Here is a 23,216-nt window from a genome sequence, read left to right on the forward strand (position 1 = left end):
AAGATTACATAATGAGGAAAGGATAGTCTTTTCAATAAATAGTTTTGAGAAAATTTGATATACACATCAAAAAGAGGGAAACTGGACCCTTAGCTTACACTATACATAAAAATCAACTCAAGAGGGGTTAAAGACTTAAACATAAGACCTAAAATTATAAAACTACTAGAAGAAAACACAGTGAAAGCTCTTCAAGACATTGATCGAGGCAAAAATGTTATGGCTAAGACCTCAAAAGCACAGGCAACAAAAACAAAAATAGACAAATGGGACTATATTAAACTAAAAAGCTTCTGCACAGCAAAAGAAATAATCAACAAAGTGAAGAAGCAACCTGTTGAATGAGAGAAAATATTTACAAACTATTCATCCAACAAGGGACTCATATCCAGAAGGTGCAAGAAACTCAACCCAACAAACACTAAATAACCCATTAAAAAATAGGCAAAAGACATAAATAGACATTTCTCAAAAGAAGACATACAAATGGCCAACAGGTATACAAAAAATGCTCAACATCACTACTCATCAGAGAAATGAAAATTAAAACCATAATGAGATATACTCTTACAGAGTTAGAATGGCTATTATTAAAAAGATAAAAAAATAACAGATGTTGGCAAGAATATAGCAAAAAGGGAACTCGTATACACTGCTGGTGGAAATGTAAATCAGTACAGCCACTATAAAAATCAGGATAGAGATTCGCAAAAAGCTGAATAGAACTACCATACAATCCAGTCCAGCATTGGGTATTTACTCAAAAGAAAAGAAATCAGTATATCAAAGGGACATATTGTACTGTACTCCCATGTTTATTGCAGCACAACTTCCAACAGCAAAAATATGGAATCAACCTAAGTGCCCAACAATAGATGAATGAATAAAGAGGTGTGACACACATGCATGCACACACACACACACACGAATAATACTCAACAATGAAAAAGAATTAAATCATGTCACTTGTAGCAACATGGATAGAACTGGAGATTATTACATTAATTAAGATAAGCCAGGTACAGAAATACAAATCTCACATGTTCTCACTCTTACATGAGCGCTAAAAGAAGTAAATCCCACGGAGGTAGAGAGTGGAAAGAAAAACACTAGAGACTAGGAAGGGTGTGTGGGCGGGAGAGGGGTGGGGAATTAAGAGAGGTTGGTTAATGGATACAATCATATATGTAGGCAGAAAAAATAAGTTCTAATGTTTGACAGCAGAATAGGATGACTGTGGTTAACTTAATGTATATTTTAGAGTAGCTGGTCGAGAGAACTTAAAATACACCCAACACACAAAAATGATAGACACTTAGGTGACAGATATCCTAAATACCCTGACTTAATCATTACACATTCTATGTGTGCAACAAAATTTCACATGTACTCCATAACTATGTACAAATATAATGTATCAAAAAATTAATTAAGAGAATGAACTATATATATGCATATATATATGAATGAACTATATATATGCATATATATAGTTCATTCACTTTTACATTTCAAAAAACAAAATGGTAATAGCAAACTATTTTCGTTTTTTTCCACTTTATGCTTTTTACATAACATTATATCCTGAAGTTCACTCCATGTTAGCACATGAAGATATTTCTTCATCTCTCCCTCCCTCTCCCCAACCCCTCACACACACACATCCACACCCACCCACCCATCCCACCCCACACAGATGAATACTACTGTTTTATTTGTATACTATAATTTAAACAACCAGACCTCTGTTAGTGACTGTTTGAGCTGTCTGCTGTCTTTTGGTATTAAAAATAGCCCTGCTTAATAAACCCTTTACCAAAAAAAATGACTTCAACATAAGGCCTGAAACTATAAAACTTCTAGAAGAAAACACAGGGGAAAAGCTTCATAACATTGGCCTTGGCAATGATTTCTTGGATATGACCCCAAAAGCCTAAGCAACAAAAGCAAAAATAGATTAATAGGACTATGCCAAACAAAAAAGCTTCTGGGCAGCCAAGGAACAATCGGCAGAATGAAAAGGTAACCTATAAAATATGAAAAGCTATTTGGAAACCATATACAATTGTCTCTCAGTATCTATGAGGGATTGGTTTCAGGATCTCATCACCCCATGGATACCAAAATCTGTGGATGCTCAAGTGCCTTATATAAAATGATATGGTATTTGCATATAACCTACACATATCCATTAAATCATCTCTAGATTACTTATAACAGGGGTCCCCAGCCCCCAAGCCACAGACCCATACCAGTCCATGGCCTATTAAGAACCAGGCTGCACAGTAGGAGGTGAGCAGCCACCAGGGAGCTTTACCACCTGAGCTCTGCCTCCTGTCAGATCAGTCATGGCATTAGATTCTCACAGGAGCTCAAACCCTATTGTAAAGTGTGCATGCGACGGATCTATAATAGGCTGTGTGCTCCTTGTGAGAATCTAATGCCTGATGATCTGAGGTGGAATCGTTTCATCCTGAAACCATCCTCCCCTGACTGCCATTGGTCTGTGGAAAAATTGTCTTCCATGAAACTGGTTCCTGATGCCAAAAAGTTTGAGGACTGCTGACTTATAACACCTAATACACCATAAATGCTGTGCAAATGGTAGTTATACTGTGCAGTTTTTATTTGCATTATTTTTATTGCTGTACTATTGTTTTTCAAATATTTTTCATCTGTGGTTTGTTGAATCCCTGGATGCTGAACCCATGGATACTGAAGGCTGACTATACCTGATAAGAGATTTATACCCAAAATATACATAGAACACACATGACTCAATAGAAAAAAAAAAACAAATAACTTGATTTTTAAAATGGGCTAAGGACTTGCATAGACATTACTCCAAAGAAGACATGCAAATGAACAACAAGTATATGAAAAGATGCTCAACATCACTAATTATAAGAAAAACACAAATCGATGAGATAGTACTTCACATATACCCCTTAGGATGGCATCATCAAAACAACAGAAAGTAACAAATATTGTCAAGAATGTGGAGAAATTAGAACACTTGTGCACTGTTGGCTGGAAGGTAAATGGTGCAGCAGCTGTTGAAAATAGTATGGAAGTTCCTCAAAAAATTAAAACTAGAACTACCATATAATCCTGCAATCCTGTTTCTGGGTATTTATTTACAATAGCCATACAAATAAATAAAATACCTAGGAATACGTCTAACCAAGAAGATGAAAGGTCTCTACAAGGAGAACTACATGACACTGCTGAAAAATATCATAGATGACACAAACAAATGGAAAAGTGTTCCATTCTCATAGATTGAAATAATATCATTAAAATGGCCATACCACCCAAAGTGATCTATAAATTCAACATTATTCCTATCAAATTAAAAACATCATTTTCACAGAATTAGACAAAACTACTGTAAAATTCATATGGAACCAAAAAAGATCCCAAATAGCCAAGGCAATCCTAAGAAAATTAAAAAAAAAAAATCTAGAGGCATTACATTATTTGACTTCAAACTATACTATAAGGCTACAGTAACCAAAACAGCATGGTACTGGTACAAAAACAGACATATAGACCAATGGAACAGAATAGAGAGCCCAGAAATAAAGTGACACACCTATAACCATCTTATCTTCAACAAAGTCAACAGAAATAAACAGTAAGGAAAGAACTCCCTATTAAATAAATGGTGCTAAGATAGCTAGCTAGCCATATGCAGATGAATGAAACTGGACTCCTACCTATCACCATATGCAAAAATTAACAGGATGGATTAAAATGTTAAAAGTAAAATCTCAAGCCATAAAAACCCTTGAAGAAAACCTAGGAAATACGCTTCTCAACACCAACCTTGGCAAATAATTTGTGGCTAAGTCCTCAAAGGCAATTGCATCAAAAACAAAAATTGACAAGCGTGCCATAATTAAACTAAAGAGCTTCTGCCCAGGAAAAGAAACTATCAACAGAGTACACAGACAACCTACACAACTGGAGAAAATATTCTCAAACCATGCATCCAACAAACTCTGGACCTAATATCCAGAATTCATAAGGAACTTAAATCAAGAAAAAAAAAATATCCCTATTAAAAGTTATGCAAAGGACATGAGCAGACACTTCTCAAAAGAAGACATACAAGGGACCAACAAACATACAAAAAATTCTCAACATCGCTAATCATCAGAAAAATGTAAAATCAAAACTACAATGAGATACCATCTCACACCAGTCAGATGGTTATTATCAAAAAGTCAAAAAAATGACAGGTGTTGGCAGGACTGTAGAGGAAAATGAATGCCAGTACATTGTTGGTGGAAATGTAAATTAGTTCAGTCACTGTGGAAAGCAGTTTGAAGATTTCTCAAAGAATTTTAAATAGAACTACCATTCAACCCAGCAATCTCATTATTAGGTATTTACCCAAAGGAAAATAATCATTCTACCAAAAAGACACATCCACCTATACGTTCATCACAGCACTATTCACAGCAAAGCCATGTAATCAATCTAGGTGCCTGTCAATAGTAGATTGAATAAGAAAAATGTGGTACATATACACCATGCAATACTATGCAGCCATAAAGAAGAACAAAATCATGTCCTTTGCAGCAGTATGGACACAGCTTACTCACTATCCTCAGTAAACTAATGCAGAAACAGAGAACCAAATACCACATGTTCTCACTTATAAGTAGGAACTAAACATTGAGTATGCACAGACATAAAGATGGGAACAACAGACACCGGGAACTACTAGAGCAGGGAAGAAGGAAGGGAGGAGGGCAGGGGTTAAAAAACTATTGGGTACTATGCTCAGTACCTGGGTGATGAGATCAGTAATGCCCCAAGCCTCAGCATCATACAATATACCCTTGTAACAAATCTGCACATGTACTCCCTGCATCTAAAATAAAAGTTGAAATAAATAAATCAATAATAATTAAAAATAAAAGAATTGAAAACAGGACCTTCAAGAAATATGTGCATTTCCATGTTTATTGCAGCATTATTCACACTAGCCAAGAGGTGGAAATGTCCATCGATGAATGAATGAAGAAAGAAAATGGGGTATAGACATACAATGGAATATGATCCATCCCTAAATAGGAAGGAAACCCTGTTATATGCTACAACATGGATGAAACTTGATAATACTATGCTAAGTAAACCAATCACGTAAGGACAAATACCGTATGTTCCCACTTATATGAGGTATCTCTAAAATGGCCAAACTCATAGAAGCAGAAAACACAGTGCTGGTTGCTAGTGGGTGGAGGAAGGGGAAAAAGGGAGACCTGCTGTTCAGTGGGTATAGGGTTTCAGTCATGCAAGATGAAAAGTTCTACAGAGATCTGCTGTGCAGATAGTCAATGGTACTGATGTGCACATAGTCAGCGATACTGTATTAGACATTTGTAAATTTGTTAACTGGGTAGAGCTCTTGTTACATGCTTTTCCCACAGCTAAAAAAATAAGTGCCTGATAGAACAGAACAGTTTAAAAAGATGGTACATCCATAAAAAGGCATACTACAAAGCCTCTAAAAAGGGTTCTACAAATCTATATTTAGAGATATGGATAGATGTTCATGATATATTACAAAATGAGATAATCAGGTTATGAAAGAATATGTAAGATGAAACACAATTTGCCTAGAAAAAAAACCCATAGCTCCTTACAATGCTAGGCACATAGTAGGAGCTCAATAAATATTTATTTAATTCATAAAATTTTCATTCATTTACCATACAAAATAATTTTTAAAATTCTGAGTTGTCTCACTTCTCTTTACTAACATGTTTTGTATTTATGATCCATTAATTTGTGAAGTCCTTTTTAAAAATCCATTTATAACCTCACTTGGGCATTTTGGTGATGAGATACTTCATAAAGACACCACCTGCTTTTATTTTCCCCAAGATTCAGGAGGATTTTTCCCTAGTTCTAAAATTCTGAGATGTTTCACTACTTCATTCAGCAATGCACAGGAGGCAGCAAGCAGGCACTAGCAAGAGAACAGATGATCAATGCAAAACAGTGAGTCACACCTGCAGGGAGTTTGGGGCAAACTGCTGCTGTGTAGGGCAAAGAAGAAGACATATGGGTTACCGACTCAAAGAAATGAAAAGTGCTGGAATAGCTAGCTCTGATCCTAGAACGATGATGGTATTTATAAGAGAAAGAAAAAGTAAAAAGGGGACATTAGGAGGAGGAGAGTTTGAAAAACCAGAAGTCACAGATCCAATGTTTGTTCTATTGCTAACCAGTAGTATGCTCTTAGGAAAATGACCAAATTGTTTATTTTCTTAGCTCTAAAATGACAGAGTTTGAATAGACAATATCTATGGTAGATCCCAAGTTCCAAATTCCATGAGTTTATGCCTTTGAATGTTACATGCAATTAATTCAAAATATATTTTGATACAATTTTGCTGAAAGATTCTTTCTTACAATTGCCTGCCTTTCAGATGTAGTCACCATTTTTTGCTGGTTCTTTGTATTTCCTTTTAGACTCAAAAACACTCATCCCAGTTTGGCCTATATATAAGATTAGCTTATTTTTTTCTCTTCTTCAATAGAAAGGAATCTCAGTATGTTCCTATTAAGAAGGCTTATCTGAAGCAATTTAATCCTGAATCAGGGGAAAACGATAGGGAATAAAACAGACACACAGACACACAAGCTGTCTATGGATCAGGAAATAATATGATTGCGAGGTTTTGAATAATGGAGAATAAAGCAGGAGTTATTGTCCCGTCAAAAAATACTTATTTGCATAATAGCACAGTACAGCTGTCCAAGAAAAATGTGCCTCAGGAATGATATCATTATTATAAAATGACATCATTTACCATTTTAATTAAGCCAAATTATTTTAAATTACCCTCATGAAATAGATTTTTAGGCCTGCTTAAATCAAGAGCCAAATGTCATTGTCTGATAAAACATCTCCCAGAAATTAAAACTGATGTGAAGCTTTGGAACTCGTTAACCAGAGAGAAAATAGGAAGCCTATATTTATTAAGAATAAAATAATTACATAGTCATTTCTGGTAGCATGTAAGCTATAACATGTCCAGTAATATCAATCTTGTGGAAGATTTTTAATACAAAATAAATTTTAGAGGTGAAATAAACATCTTTTATCTTAAAACAGATGTTAGAATTTGTTTTGAGAAAACAGAAATAAAGAGCTCTACCACACAGAGCCCATGCATACGAATCATCTAGTATCATCTATGCTCATAAAAATTTATCTTGTTCTTGAGGAATCTTAGACACATTAAATTCAATACCTAGTAGCAGCTTCAGAATCCTTAACCAGCCATCTCCTCTCTCCCTATATCGTCCCAGAGATACACACATTACCTGTCTCAACACCCTAAGCATCTCTTTCTGAAAAGTTCTCTCCTCTCCTACTATCCCAAACCCTGTGTGTTCCCTCTCGGTCCTCATTCTCGAAAATTCTTCACCAAACCAACTTTCATAAACATTTCTCCAATTAATCTTTCTAAATGTATTTGATCTAATCCCTCTAACAGGCCACTGCATGACTGTCACATGTTTCTTACATGGGGATCTGTTCTGAAAAATGCATCCTTAAGCAATTTCATCCTTGTGTGAACTTCATAGAGTGTACCTCCACAAACCCAGATGGCATAGCCTACTACACGCCCAGACTATATGGTAGAGCCTTTTGCTCCTAGGCTATAGAACTGTACAGCATGTTACTGTAATGAATACTGTAGGTAATTATAACACATGGTAAGTATTGGTGTGTCTAAACATAGAAAAGATAAAAAAAAAATAGTGCACCTGGTATAGGGCATCTACCATGAATGGAGTTTGCAGGACTGAAAGTTGTTCTGGGAGAATAAATGAGTGACGGTGAGTGAATGAGAAGGCCTAGGACATTACTGTACACTACTGTAGACTTCATAAACACTATGCACCTAGGCTACTAAATCCATTAAAAATACTTTCCTTTCTTCAATAACAGATTAACGTTAGCTTACTGTAACCTTTTTATTTTGCAAACTTTAAAATTTTTTTTAACATCTTGACTCTTTTGTAATAACTTAGGTTAAAACAAACACATTGTACAGCTGTACAAAAAGATTTTCTTTCCTTATATCCTTATTCTATAAGCTTTTTTATTTTTATTTTTTACTTTTTAAATCAAACAGTTTTAATGAAAACTAAGACACAAACACACATATAAGGCTAGGCCTACACAGGGTTTAGGATCATCCATATCACTGTCTTCCACCTCCACATCTTGTCCCACTGGAAGCTGTTCAGGAATAATGACATGCATGACACTGTCATCTCCTATGATAACAATGCCTTCTTCTGTAATACCTCCTGAAAGACCTGTCTGAGACACTTTTACAGTTAACTTACTTATATATTAATATAAGGGATCCCAATTACCCTCCTTTAATCATTACATATTGTATACAGGCATCAAAATATCACACGTACACCCAAGATACGCACAACTATTATATATCAATTTAAAAACTCAAAAAATTTTAAAAATAAATAAAACAAAATAACATAATGGAAACAGTATAGTATAGTGAATACACAAACCGGTAACACAGTTGTTTATTGTCATTATCTACTATTAGGTAGTACATAATTGTATGTGCAATACTTTAATATGACTAGCAGTACAGTTGGTTTTTTTACACCAGCATCACCACAAACACTTGAGTAATGCATTGAGATATGACATTTTGATGGCTACGTCATAGGCAATAGGAACTCTTAGCTCCATTATAATCTAATTGGACCACCGTCATATATGCAATCCATCATTGACCAAGATGTCATTATGTGGCATGAGACTGTATTTGCCTAGCACAATTATGATGCAATTGTCTATTTCTTTTGAAATTTTCCATTTGTTCACTTCCCATTGCACCTAAAGCCCAGACCACTTGTCCTACCAGGTCTACCTCCCTCGCCTCATCCCCTACAGCTGTCTTGATCCACCAGAGATGGCCCGATCACATCAGACCTTCCATGGGTCTTAGAACACATCAAGTATGTTCTAGCCTTTGCATGTGCTGCCTTTTCCTTGAACACTTCCTGCCCACCCCAAAAAACCTTTATTTGACTGACTTTCCCTCATCCAAACCTCATCTAAATGTCATGTCCTCACAGAAAACTTTTCTCAACATGGCCCATCTAAAGAAGCCCACCTCCCATCTCTATCTCATTAGGCGTTGTTTAGTCTTCAGATGATTAGCACCTTCTGAAATTATCTTGTTCAAGTAGATATTTGTTAATTTTTAGTCACCCCTCACTAGCATAGCAGCTCCATGAGAACAAAACTCTCAGTTTAGTTAAATGTTGATTATATCCCATGCATAGAACAAAGCCTTTCAAAAACAGAAACACAGAATGGATAAATGAACGAACATGAATTTTAACTATTTCTTGCTTTAGATGTGTAGATCATCACACCAACTATCTTACTTCAGGCCTCTGTAACAGCTAATATGCTATCTGAATAAAATAGATAAATGCAAAAATGTTTCTAAGTAGGGATTCAGAAAGAGAATTCAAAATAATCAGTATGTTTCCAAATATCCAAACAAATTCAGGTTCACAAAACTCTACTGCAAATCAATTATCCTTTTCTTTTACACGAATGATAAATTATTTTGAGCAATAATTACATGTAACTTTGTCTTACAAAATTTTACTTAGTAACAACTGGGAATAATTTTCTCCCATGTTTTTGTTATGCACTTGATGGTTTATGGATGGTTTGCGACAAATGGAAAACAGCAGAAGCCTGCCTCCCTTTCTGAGAAGCAGGAGTAAATTGGGTGTTCTGAGAAACCATCTCCTAGTACAATAGGAACATCAGAACTGCAACCAGCAATGTTTAAATTTCTTTATGGACTGTGATGCCATTAGCATTGTAAATTTTTTTTAACTAAAAGAGGCAAAGTCACCAAATGAAGCTTTAAAGTAAAGGTTAACAAGACCTCCATCATATTCACTGGCTTCAATGCTTAAGAAACACCTAGGTTGCAGGCATCTGAGATCCTGCTGTATAAAACAAATGCTGCCCACTAAACATAATTTGTAAGCCTCTCTATGGCTATTCTGAGGAAAATAAGACGTTCCATTTAGTCCCAATGCAAAATAAAATATATGAACTCTAAATTCATCTAATAATTGTGCTCCTCCTTTCTCACCTATTTTGGGCTGCCCTGCTTGGAAATCTGTTTAGGCATCCTGACCACACTGTTACCCTGTTGTGAACACACACAACACCATAGACCCATGGTGTAGTGACTCCTGGGTTAACAGGACAAAACCTTACTAAGGATTCCCCTCCACATCTAGAAGATAAATGAGGTACCTCTGCCCTCTAAGTTAACCCCAAAATGCCTACATGGACACAAACCTGTGCCTCTTTATTCACAAATCTCAGAATCTACTTTCCTGGTGCTATTAATAGCACGCTGGTGCAGAAACCACATGACGTCCAAAGAAAAAGAAGTTAATTTTATTGTATCTGTCACTGAAATCAAATGTTTTCAAATCACCCTTTATTGCATATAAATAATAGTGACAGGAAAGGAGAATTTTTTATTTTCCGAATGGGAACATGTCCTGTTTTAACAATTATGAGTTCTTGATGAATTCCCTTCTTCCTCTAAGGAAGTGTTAGCTAAATAATAAGAACAGATAGATAATTGTGGAAGAGGAACTTTACAATAGCCAAGAAACCATGTTGAGACCTTAAAAATGAAAAATTTAAGAATTAAAGACTTTTCTCCTTAAAATGTGCTTCACCTTAATCTGTGTGGTCATGTGATGGGGTCTACTGAGATCCCCCTCCCTTTCCTCTGTCCTGACATGTACCACTTATTTCCCTAAGCTTTCCTTCACTGCCGCATCCCCAAAGAATACATTACACATTATACTTCTACAAGCTCCTGGTAACTTTCATTCCTTAAGTACTTCTAAAAAGAATACAAACTTTTTAACTTAGCAGTCCACAAATAGTAGCACTTTCACTCAACATTACTGTAGACTGGGGATACACTAACTGGAACTCTCTCATGTATGTATAATAAATCCAAAAGAATCCTTAGTTTTCTTATATATACTCCAATGAATACCATGCAGCCATAAAAAAAGAATGAGATCGTGTCCTTTTCAGGGACATGGATAAAGTTAGAGGCCATTATTCTTAGCAAACTAATGCAGGAACAGAAAGCCAAATAACATGTTCTCACTTATAAGTGGGAGCTAAATGATGAGAACACATGGTCATATGGAAAGGAATAACACACACTAGGGCCGATCAGAGGATGGAAGATGGGCTGAGGTATAGAATCAGGAAAGAAAACTAACAGGTACTAGGCTTAATACCTGAACGATAAAATAATCTGTGCAACAAACACCCGTGATGTAAGTTCACCTATGTAACAAACCTGCACATGTACCCCTGAGCTTAAAATAAAAGTTAGATAAATACATGCATACATATAATTTATCCATAAAAGACAAACAGAACACCTAGTCTTCTGAGAAACACTTAAAGCAAAACAGAGTGAAATCACATAGAGAATAATATCTTTGAACACATATGCACTCCTAAGTCATCATAGAGAAAAATAAAACAGCTCTGTACAGAGAAACCATCCTCTACCAATCAAATAGCTACTATAAGGTGACAAATTAGGACAGAGACAAAAATCAATTCACAAAATGTAAGTTGTCATAAAAAGAAGATTATCTACAAAGACTGAAAGATAATTGATTCCTTGTACAAATAAGTATGTTTGGCCAGAGATCTAAATGAAAGAATTTTAACAGTTCAAAACAGTTAAAAAATGTAGATAAAATAAATATATATTTGAAGAGTAAGTGTAATGCTAGGTATCTGTTCTGTGATGTTTTAATATAAAATTGAAAAGGGAAATATCAAAGTCTGGAAATATCATCATGATCTTTAACAATGAGAAATATATTCGATGTTTAATTAAATTTTTAAAATCTCACAATCCAGGAGAAAGAGACACATAAATGAGAGTTGAAGCTTATCCTTGTCACGTGAAAACTAATGGATTTGGGGGAAAATAAGCAGGCTGCCCTTTTCAAATAGTGGTTCCAGTGACCTAAAAGAAGGCTCAAGAGTCACCATGACTCTTTGCCTAAGGACATAATTAAACAATGCCAATATCACTAGGGAGATAATAGAATTGTTTTAAAAAAGAAAGAGAGAAAAAACAAAAAGCCACCCATGGTAAATTATGATTCTCCTCTTCTGGAATACTGCCCACAGTTTTAATGGACACTTATCAAAGTCTTAACTAAGCAGAATGTATGTCTGCAAAGGACAACTCAAATAGGCAAGGGACACTATAACTGCCAAGGAACAGATTAAAAAACAAAACTAGGAAGACAAAGACCCAAGATAGACATGATCATGGATTATAAAAACAAAGAGTTGAATGAGAATTAATTCTAGATGTGATCGTATCATCCAATTCCCTTACTGGTAAGAATATTACCTAACCTATGCGGATATTTAATCAATGATAAAATAGGCGTGAAGGAGACCATCAACCATGCCTATGAGTTCAGAGCAGACCCCAGTTGAATGGCTGAAAGGAGCCACCTTTCATTTCCCAGAAGTCTCTTTTGTCTTGTCACAGGTTCTATTCCTCTCTATTTTACTTATTAAAAGAATTGGCCATTTGGACCAAAGGACCACAAGGAAATATAAACTTCTGTTGCTCATCTTCAAATTCTAAACTTCACTTTAAAAGAATCACACCATCACTTTCACAATCCCAACCAAATATCATAAAGGAATTGACACCTTCTAGAAAGTAACCATTAAACTTTATCTGCTACTAACCATTAGAGAAAATTGTCAAAATTAAAGCAACTGCATGAAACCATAAGGAATGAACTCACAAAGGTAGCAGAGGACAAGAAAATTATGTAATTTCAAATGCTGCCAAAAAAAACATTTTTCTTTATTAACATTCACCCCAAAAGGAAGCCATAGCCAATAACAGAAGAGCCATTTAATTTTTTTTTTAAGAAAAAAAGGAAAGTAAGAATGGGGGAGGGAAGAGAAAGAGAGGGGAAGAGAAGGTATCAGAATGGAAGGGGGCAGGAAGAGGAAGGAAGAAAGAAGCACACGTCTATAAGTCCTAACCTGAGAGCAAAACCATGGCTGTCAATTTAAGAACTTTTACTTATGCACTACCATACGTGTCTAGAATCTTCTTACATGCCTTTCCAAAGCATTATTTTTACCACAATCATACTTTTAGTCCAGACATTAATATGTCATTGGTTAAATTTTACCATTATCCACCAGCTAAGAGAACTATTCTTAGTACCTGCAGGTATAGATTTTTACCAATGCATTTTAGGTAAAAACTCCCTCCTTTCTCGGTTAATCCATTAATTATTCTGCTTGCTGTTCATGTGGAAGCAGGACTGAAAGGCAGATCCCACTTAGATGCTGGGTTTTCTATCTCTAAGGATCCAGGTTCCACCCTCAAAAGAACACAAAGCAAAGCACTATTGTTGAAGAACTTTTAAAAATTAGAAGGGTCGAGAGAAGAAAACTGCATGTCCTAGGATAACTGTGATAGGCTCCACTTAATGCAGTTCCGAACATCGTGGAATCAGAGGTATCTCAAAAACATCATAAATCTGAGAGGGAAGTTTTCTACTAGAAGGAACTCAATATTTTGGCTTAGCTCCATGTTCCATATCTTTAAAAATGTGTTGTATCAGTTTGTCTGTGTTGCCTATCAAAACATGTGAATTCAAAATGGTCCATGTCATGAAGATTCTTAAAGCTACTTTACCACAAACAGCCACTGTGCGAGGTTCCCTATGATCCACCCTACCTTGCCCCACCAGCACAAGTGGACTCATGAGTCAGAACCCCACTGTATTAAGTCTTCTGTGTCAAAGCCCTTGAAGACTATATTTTAAAGCAAGACTTAGAAAATTCTTTGCTGCCTATGAAATCATAAATGTTTGAGGTTATGAATATCCCAGTCACCCAGATTTAATCATTACACACTGTATGCTTGGATCAAAATATCACATGTACACCATAAATATGTACAACTATTGTGTATTCATAAAAATTTTAAAATAAATATTTTTAGTAGGAAAAAAATGTTACTAAATCATCCCCTAACAATGGTAATTGAAAAACGGAGACAGCAAAATGGCATGCATACGTGATCCTATACGTGTAAAATCATGTGTGGAAAGATGTGTATGTGTGTATGTTCACACACACACACCTTGGTATATCCATATATGCTTATAGGTCTAAAGAGAGGTTTGCTTTCTTCTTTCTACCTTCCTGCATTATTTGAATTTTGTGCAACAAAAAACTATTATTACTTTGTGAATGCTAGCAAGCAAGAAAAGATAAAAGTCGTATAATCCAACAGGTAGCACGTGAATTTAGTGTGTCTTTGCAACTATTTCCCCTTGCCCCCACTCTTGTCTTCCCTGATTTACCTCACCTAGTCATGCCCCAGCATGAAGAATGCCCAGTCACACACGTTTTAGCAAAATATTTTATTTGCCCTTTTGTGTCCTTATAATTGTGCTCAGTTTACCATGAGTAAATGTTCTGCCTTCGCATCTACAGACCTGCTGTGTCTTCAGCTGCTCATCCTTGCTAGTACAGCACAGAGCACACAGACGACTTAAGCAGTGTTTACTGGGTTTACAATCCAGCAGCAATTTAAAATTAAGGAAGCATGTTCTAGAGGCACAGATCATAAATCTGATTTGGTTTGTAGGGTTGGGTAAAACAGGAGCCTGGGGTGAAAAAAACACAACCAAATAACATCGCTTCTAAAGAGGCCATTTGGTACTGTGGAAAGAAGCGTTAGAGTCACCTGAATAGAAGCTCTGCAATTTTAACATTTGCTGTGCCACTTTCAGCATCTCAAGCTGAAACAGGCAGAGTGGTCCTTGGTTAAACAATATGTGCCTCAATTTACTCATCAGTAAAACGGTGATCATGAAGAAAAATCTTTCTGTTTCCTAACAAAGCAAGACAGAAGATTTATCAAAGTATCTCTAGGAAGATGCAGACTTGAACTAAATATTTATTGGGTATCTATTATTGCTAGACATGTGTTGCACGCATTCCTGTATAACTGTCTAAGAGGAAAGCACTGGAGATGGGGTCATAAGGAAGAATCTGGTTAAGGTGCCATTTGTTTCTTTCTGAACTGCAAGGCGCTTAATCTGTCTGTCCCTCGGTTTCTCCATTTTACAAATACGAATTACTACATATGTGCCTAAGGGATGTGAGAATTAAGTAATATAATTTACTTTAAAGTGTAAAATGATATACAAATATGTGATAAAATACACAAACGTGGAATATACAACTCTTAGAATTTTAGAGCTATTATTACAATTAATATTGACAGATCTACATTGGTCAAACCTTACTCTAATACTGTCTGTTTGACTGAGCTCTACATTTAAGTCTTGTTTTTAGCTTAGACTAAATAAGTTTTCTGCCAAAAAATATTTTGAAATATACGAAAATTTACATGCAGAATAATTTCTCTCATTCTCAAATAACCATCCCACCTATCAAATAATATTCTAGCCATTATTTTAAAATAATATTCCTTTTTAATCACATCAGTTTGAGTGATATTTTATTGATATATACCACTCATATGGCATTTTTCTCATTTTGTATCCAATATTAACTTGTTAATCTTCATATATTCTTCAAAGATAAAATTTTCTGACAGACTACTTTCATGTTTTATAATAAAAACCTAATTATTAATAAATAGTACATGAAAATGTCTCAATTGCTACTTGATGTAGTTATACAAGAAAAAGTATTTTGCAAGCCAGCATGAACATATGGGCAGAGAGTGAAAGCAAGAATGATTTATTCCTCTAAGAAAGTAGCACGTGGGGGAGTCCTAGGAAAATTGGAAATTGACACAGTTTTCTTTAAGATTTCTATATCCCCATTTGGTAGCCCAATTCCCTCTTGGAACTGTCACCTTTGCAGCACTGACATTTAAGTAGCATCTAGTTAATCTGGTAAAATAATTCAAGCTACTAGGTTAATATACATCCAAGAAGGTTACAAATGGCACTGCTTTAAAGTGCTTTTTTCCAGAGATTAACCGAAAGGACAGAAAGTATTTATGGGATGTTTAGACATTTTGCAGGCTATTTTTATGTCCCTAAAATCTATAATTAGGTACAAAAAGTTTTATGAGAAGAGTAAAACCACTGGTAAGAAAAGAAAGCCTTTTTAGATGCTTTCTGAACAGCATGTTATCTCTCCATAAATAAAAAATAATTGTTATCTCTCCATAAATAAAAAATAATTGTACTCTTTCTAAGACTGAAGTCAAATATCTAATATACTTGAGTGCTTACACAAATCAGAATGACAGCCACCAAATCATTGTATTAGGTTGGTGCAAAAGTAATTGCAGTTTTGGCCATTGAAAGTAATGACAAAAACCGCATTTGCACCAACCATATACAATATATATATATTATATATTATGTATTATTATATATTATCGTATATATAATAATATATAATATATTTTATATATATAATATGTAATATAATATATACATATTATTATATGTGTATATTTTATATATACATATTATATATGTATATTCTACATATATTCTATATTATATATTATATATTGTACATATATTATATATTATATATACTATATAGTATATATAATATATAATATATATACTATATTATATAGTATATATACAATATAATATAATATACAATATTTATATATATACACAATAATTATATATTGTATATATAATATATATTATATATTTTATATATTCTATATTATATATCCTATATTATATATAATATATAACATATATTATATGTATATTGTATGTACATAATATATATTACATATTATATGTATATTATATGTACATAATATATAATATATATTATATATATTATAGGTATATTATATGTATATTTTATATATAATATATGTATATTTTATATATAATATGTATATTTTATATATATATGTATATTTAATATATGTATATATATTCATGTTTCTTTTAAATGGCCCTTAAAGGAAAATAACAAAACCTTTGGAGGTCTGGGGGCATAGAGTGATACGGTTTCCTAAAATGAGGGAAATATCCTTGAAATCTTTTGGATTCTAGTCCTTACAGATTGCTACATGTTGAAGTGCTCCTGGAACCACATTAGAATCTCTGTTCATTTCAACCTACACTCATTCCCCAGATGTTTTTATCCAGCGTCTTGATTTTAAATAGCTTCTATATAATGATGACTTCCAAATGTGTATCTTCAGTCTGGCCCCTCCCGCAAACTCCAAACTCATACTTACAGCTTCCTACTTAACATCTCCACTTGGATGTCCTAATAATCAACTCAAATTTCACATGGCTGTGCTGACCTGAAATCAGTCTGAGCTGTTTTGCTTAAATACAGCACTGTCCCTCGGTAAAGGCATGAGACATGATAACCAAGAGTATCACTTTATAGCCATGGTCTGAGGAGTTTCAGGGAGGTGGGTACCAGCTTGTCAGCATTGCTTATTAGTAACAGTGCAATGGATGATTTGCACCTGGTCTTGGTGAGACTCTGGGGAGCTATGTCGCTGGGGCTGGTTACGTAGGAAACACATCCCTATGTGACCAGCAAGATATAAGAAGCCCAGTCTGACACCCCATTTTAGGCTATTTGGTTCCAAAATGTTCCATGCACACATCAGTGGTTCTTGATTCAAGAGAGGAGTGTCCTGGTATGGCCTTGCAGAGGAAGTATCACTGGAGCTGGCACTGGCCTCTGCAGACCCCTTGCTGTCATGCAGCCTTTGCCTCTGATGCATGGCTTTACTTGGGTACTGCTGCTATATGTCTATCATTTTCCTGCAATAAACTGTGGATCTGTAAGCCCTGCTATGTGGCATCCCATCAATCTTCCTCAATAACTAAAACATGTATAACTGACACAATTAGTGCAATGTCCAAAGCTAAGCTCTTGACATTATGCCCAAAACCAGCTCTTCTTCACTCTTTCCCATCTCAGGAAAGTGGGAGCCCCATTCTGTTCATTCCCTGGGCCAAAAATCTTGGGGTTGTCCTTGACTCCTCTCCCTTGCACTGCACCTCTGGTCAATCAGCAAACCCTATTAGCTTTCCTTCCAAAATACATCCAGAATCTGATCGTATCTCACAATCTCTTAGGTCAAGCCCCCCTCATTTCTTAACCAGGATTATTACAACAGCCTCCTGCCTGCCTCCTCTGTTTCTACCCACTGCCTTGTGTGGTCTATTTTCAACACCACAGCCAGGGAAATCCTCTTGAAATGTAAGCCGGAGCTGGATACATATCTGCACCAAAAAGCCAAACTCCTTATGATGATGACTTCCAGGGCCCTACATGACCTGGCCCCCATTACCTGCCTGACATCACCTTCTACCTCTCCATCCCAGCATCCTTGTAGTTCTTCTACATGCCAGGAACTCTCCCCTCGGTGAGAACCTCTGTATGTGGTGAGCATTCTGCCTAAGTGTTATTCCCCAGACAGCTACTTGGCTATTTCCCTCACTCTTTACTTAAAAGTCACCTTATTAGTGAAGCCTCCTTAGTGACCATATCTGGAATTAATCACCAACAGCATCCAACATTTCCTAGCCCTCTCCACTGCTTTACTTTTTCTCCTAAAACTTGTTCTATCAAACATATTACCTTCCCCAGCAAATGTAAACTCACTGATGGTACAAATTTTCTTCTGATTTTATTCTCCACCGTCTTTCAGCACTTAGGACAATGTACACAGTAGGCATTCAACAAATGTTTTTGAATGAATGAATGAATGATTATGGAATTAATATAAAACAATGTTTTGTTTTTACAGCCACTATCACTGGTATTCTAGAGAAGGCATGTTTATTTATTTATCCTGTAGCTCCGAGTATCCTCTGCTACACAGCCAAGTGCCCACAAAACTGACACCAAGTGGAGGAGTAGGCCTAGGATAAAGCCCACCTCCCTGGTATGGAACAATGCTTCATGGTCTACTTTGTCAAAACTGCTCATGCCCCTGCCCCTCACACCCAGATATTCAGTTACTGGAGCATACCATGCCCATTCTGCTTAGAATGTCCACTATTCCCCTCGTCTTCCCCTAGAGCACTCTGAGGCACCTTAAAATCAAGTTTCCTTTCATATCTTCTGTATCTTCCTCTCATTAAATGCTTAATTTCTTCCTCAGGGCCTCAACATGTAGGGATTCCAGCTCCAATCTGTAAGTATTTCTATGGTAATGCTATTGTACCTATGTTAATAGCTATCTCCTTTGATTGACATGTAGGAGGGAGCGCCTTGAGAGAAGCCATGTTTTTTTTTTCCATCATCTTAAATGACTCAACACCCACCATTGAGGTAAACACATTGGAGGTCCTCAGTAAATGCCACTGGATGAACGAAAATGAGATGCCTAGTATAAAGAGAAGATAATCCCTTCAGCAGGAAGACTCTGAAGATCTAGACCTGAGGCCACCAGATGACCTTGTCCAAACATGTCAGTTTCTTCACCACAAAACAGATAGAATATCTTCCCAACCTATCTCAAGAAGGAGTGGGGCTCAAATTAGAAAACAAAAAAGTCAAATGTCCTATAAGATATTTTTATTGTCAATATATAGATCATAGATTTCACTCTATCTTTTAACCTTATAATTGATTCAACTAATACGTAAATAAATGAAGACCAGATATGTCTAATGTGACCATCCTCTACTGGTTTGCCACATTTAAATGGGAAAATGCTGATATAATCCTGTTGTCCAGAAAGAATATTAAGATTCAGTTTATATACTTTTCATTTTGGAAAGAAAGATATGCTATATGTACAGAGAACTATAATATTCATTATACCTTAACATATGGAATAACAGGAAACTTTACACCAAATATTTATTAAATTATTTTTAAAAGCAGTAAATACCAGAACTAAGTGCTAGAGTTTATCCAAAGATTTGAATGACAGTTTTTCCACCACGCACTCTTGGAAACTGAAGCGCCCCTTACTTCAGTTTCCCTATAAGGTAAAAGCAGATAATAAGGCACCTACCTATTAGGGTGGTTTAAGAGAGTTATGTGAGATAATGTAAGTAAACAGTTAGAATAATGCCTTGCACATAGTAAGTGCTAATTAAATTTTGGCTATTGTTAATGGTATCCATGGCTCTTAAAATTTAAACAGGCGGGGTACAGTGGCTCACGTCTGTAATCTCAGCACTTTGGGAGGCTGAGGCAGGTGGATCACCTGAGGTCGGGAGTTCGAGACCAGCCTGACCAATACGGAGAAACCCCATCTCTACTAAAAGTACAAAATTAGCTGGCCGTGGTGGCACATGCCTGCAATCCCAGCTATTCAGGAGGCTGAGGTAGGAGAATCACTTGAACCCAAGAGGCAGAGGTTGCAGTGAGCCAAGATCACGCCATTGCACTCCAGCCTGGGCAACAAGAGCGAAACTCTGTTTCAAAAAAAAAAAAAGAAAAGAAAAAGAAACCTGAACAATTTGCCATATATGTTTCTGTACTGACATCACATTAGTTTAAATGTAATGGGAGTTGAAAATCATATTGCTCAAAACATGTCAGGTTGGCAAAGGTATCTGTTTTGATGTCTTTGCCCCTCCTCAACCTTGTCTTGAAGGTCCAGTGCCAAAAACAACACTTAGTACATACACACATGCTTCTATAACAAAAGAAGCAGTTGATTTCATCTGCCTTAATGCTCCATTGCCTCTATCTTCCCTCACCTCCCCAACCCCACCCTGAGACACAACCACAGCATGAAATCAAGTTGCTATAGTCCAATCAGAGGAGTAATTAATAACCTAATGCCTGAGACCAGATTAGACTAACTGCACCTGATATTGGCCCACTGTCAGACCACTCACTTCCTCCTCTGTCCTCACTCTCCATAATATGTAGCAGAATTTCTTCAACAACACTAGAACTGAAATGCTAACTACTCCAACTGTTTCCCCCCTCAGCACTGAAAGAAGGTAAGCTCCAAAAGAGCAGAGACTTCTAGGAAAAATGCCTGACCAAAAGATTCTGAAGACCTGAACTCTCATCTGAATGATGCTATCTAATCCTTAATGTTGTGGTATTGCTTCCCAATAGATAGACTTACGAGGTTTTAAGGGATGATTAAATGGGAAAATAAATGTGAAAAAAAAGATTGGGAAATTTATAAGAATCATATGAAGGAAGTGTAATTCTAATATATGATTATTGGCTTATTTACCCTCCTCCCTGTTTACACACTAATCTTGATCCTTGAAGTCATGGCATTGTAATGAGTTCTTTTATCAAAATAAATTATGTTTAAAAAGAAAAAATGATTATCAAAACCATTGGATTATGAAGGTGAGCAGTATAAGAGTAAATAAAAGGTAATTTCTGCACTGAAAAATATTGAATTGACATAAAAAAGATTTTTATGAAGCAAAAATAATCAGCAGAGAAAATTAATAAAGCTAAAATGGATTGCCCATGCAGAGCATAAAGAAAAAAATTAGGTCATATTTTGATTTCTGCTTGTTTCCATTTCAAAGACAATGTAGCAAAAAGTGATCAGTATTCACCACCAGATTGCTCCTACCTGCCATGACCTTCAAGTTATCTTTAGAGTTCTGAATAAATCTGGGTAATACTGGACGGTGAGACCATTTTCAAATTCACACATAATTTCTTCCAGTGTTGTCCTGAAACGCTGGTCATGTTTTTTTTTTTTTTTTTTTTTTTTTTTTCCTGTCCTGTCCAACCAAGCATCTCACTCCAGGTGATAAGAATGCAACTACATGAATCAGAGGCTACAATCCAATGAAGGGACAAGAGAGGAAAACAATAACCACAGAAAACAAATCTAACACTTTCTGAGCACCGAAACACTTTATGTGGATTATCTCTTTACCTCACAACAACCCTACTTGATAGATACTCTTTCCTCATTCCAGATAGATCATTTAAGGCTTAAAGAGGAAAACTACTTGTTTAAGATGACACTTCTAATAAAGCACTCAACTGCAGTTCAAAACGCATCCTGCCTGCTCTCAAAGTTGAAGCTTTTACTGCTACACCATGCTGCCTCCACCAAGATATCCAAGAGCTCTTCTTCAGAAACCGAGGGAAGCGGGGATTCTTCAAAGATTTTTAGTACCTCATAGGTCTATGTGGCCCAAAGAGAGAATGAAGTGAAAGTGATCTTACATGGGACCAGGGAAGGGGGCAGTTGGGACAATAATATTAGCTGACACTTTCACTGCCAATACTAAAAAGGTCACCATCATCTAAAAATCATAGAGAATTCAGTATATAAGTGAACAGCATTTTCAAAACTTAAGGCAAATTTTCAGATGCAGAAATTTCTGAATGTGGTAGAAACTAAATAGGTGTCAGAGAACACTAGTTTTGATATCTTTCAATAAAACTTGAATAAGAACGTGTATGCATATGCTGTAAATTGAGAGGACTATGAAGGGCAGAGATAGTATCTTGAGATCCATGGCAAGAGGAAATGAGAGAAAGGGTCCTCAAACAAAAAGCAGGATTAAAGCCAACAATAATTTTTCCCCTCAATCCACTATTCCAACTCATTCAAACAATGTAAAACCAAATATGAAATAAGAAAGAACATGCTCAGATGATGACTCACAGATAATTTCCATTCCAATTTGAATTAAATCAGGTAAGAAAAGTAGGCTCTATAGGAAAACAAATGTGTATACAATTAAAACATTTTCAACAACCAGTCAAGTCACTCCTTGTGAGAAAATTCTAAAGTTTTCTTCTTCACTAAGATCCTGATTTGACCAATGAATTGTTTTATGCAAAAGAAATCTACAAAAAAACAGAATACTGCCATCTCTAAAGAGCCTAACTGAAACTTACTGTGATTAATTTTTAAAACAAAAATGTTTTTCTGTAAGGATATTGTTCTGCTATTATAAAGTAAATTAGAACTAAGTTAGTTTTATTCAAAAACTCTTTTTCTGTGTACTAGTAAATTTCTCTTAGCTGGGGGTTAGAGAAGCAATAATTAATCACTTATCTGCAGATACTTTAAAAAGGTAGTCATCAAAGTTATACCTTGGCT

The 23,216-nt window shown here is 35.6% G+C and overlaps 1 protein-coding gene across 2 annotated transcripts in view; it reads right to left on the minus strand.

Moving 5' to 3' along the window:
• The window catches only part of KCNK2 (potassium two pore domain channel subfamily K member 2), a 153,447-nt gene that overhangs the window by 126,058 nt on the left and 4,173 nt on the right, over positions 1-23,216 (minus strand). The gene's annotated exons all lie outside the window — the stretch shown is intronic.

This window comes from Pan troglodytes, chromosome 1 (assembly GCF_028858775.2).
Source record: "Pan troglodytes isolate AG18354 chromosome 1, NHGRI_mPanTro3-v2.0_pri, whole genome shotgun sequence".
NCBI lineage: Eukaryota > Metazoa > Chordata > Mammalia > Primates > Hominidae > Pan > Pan troglodytes.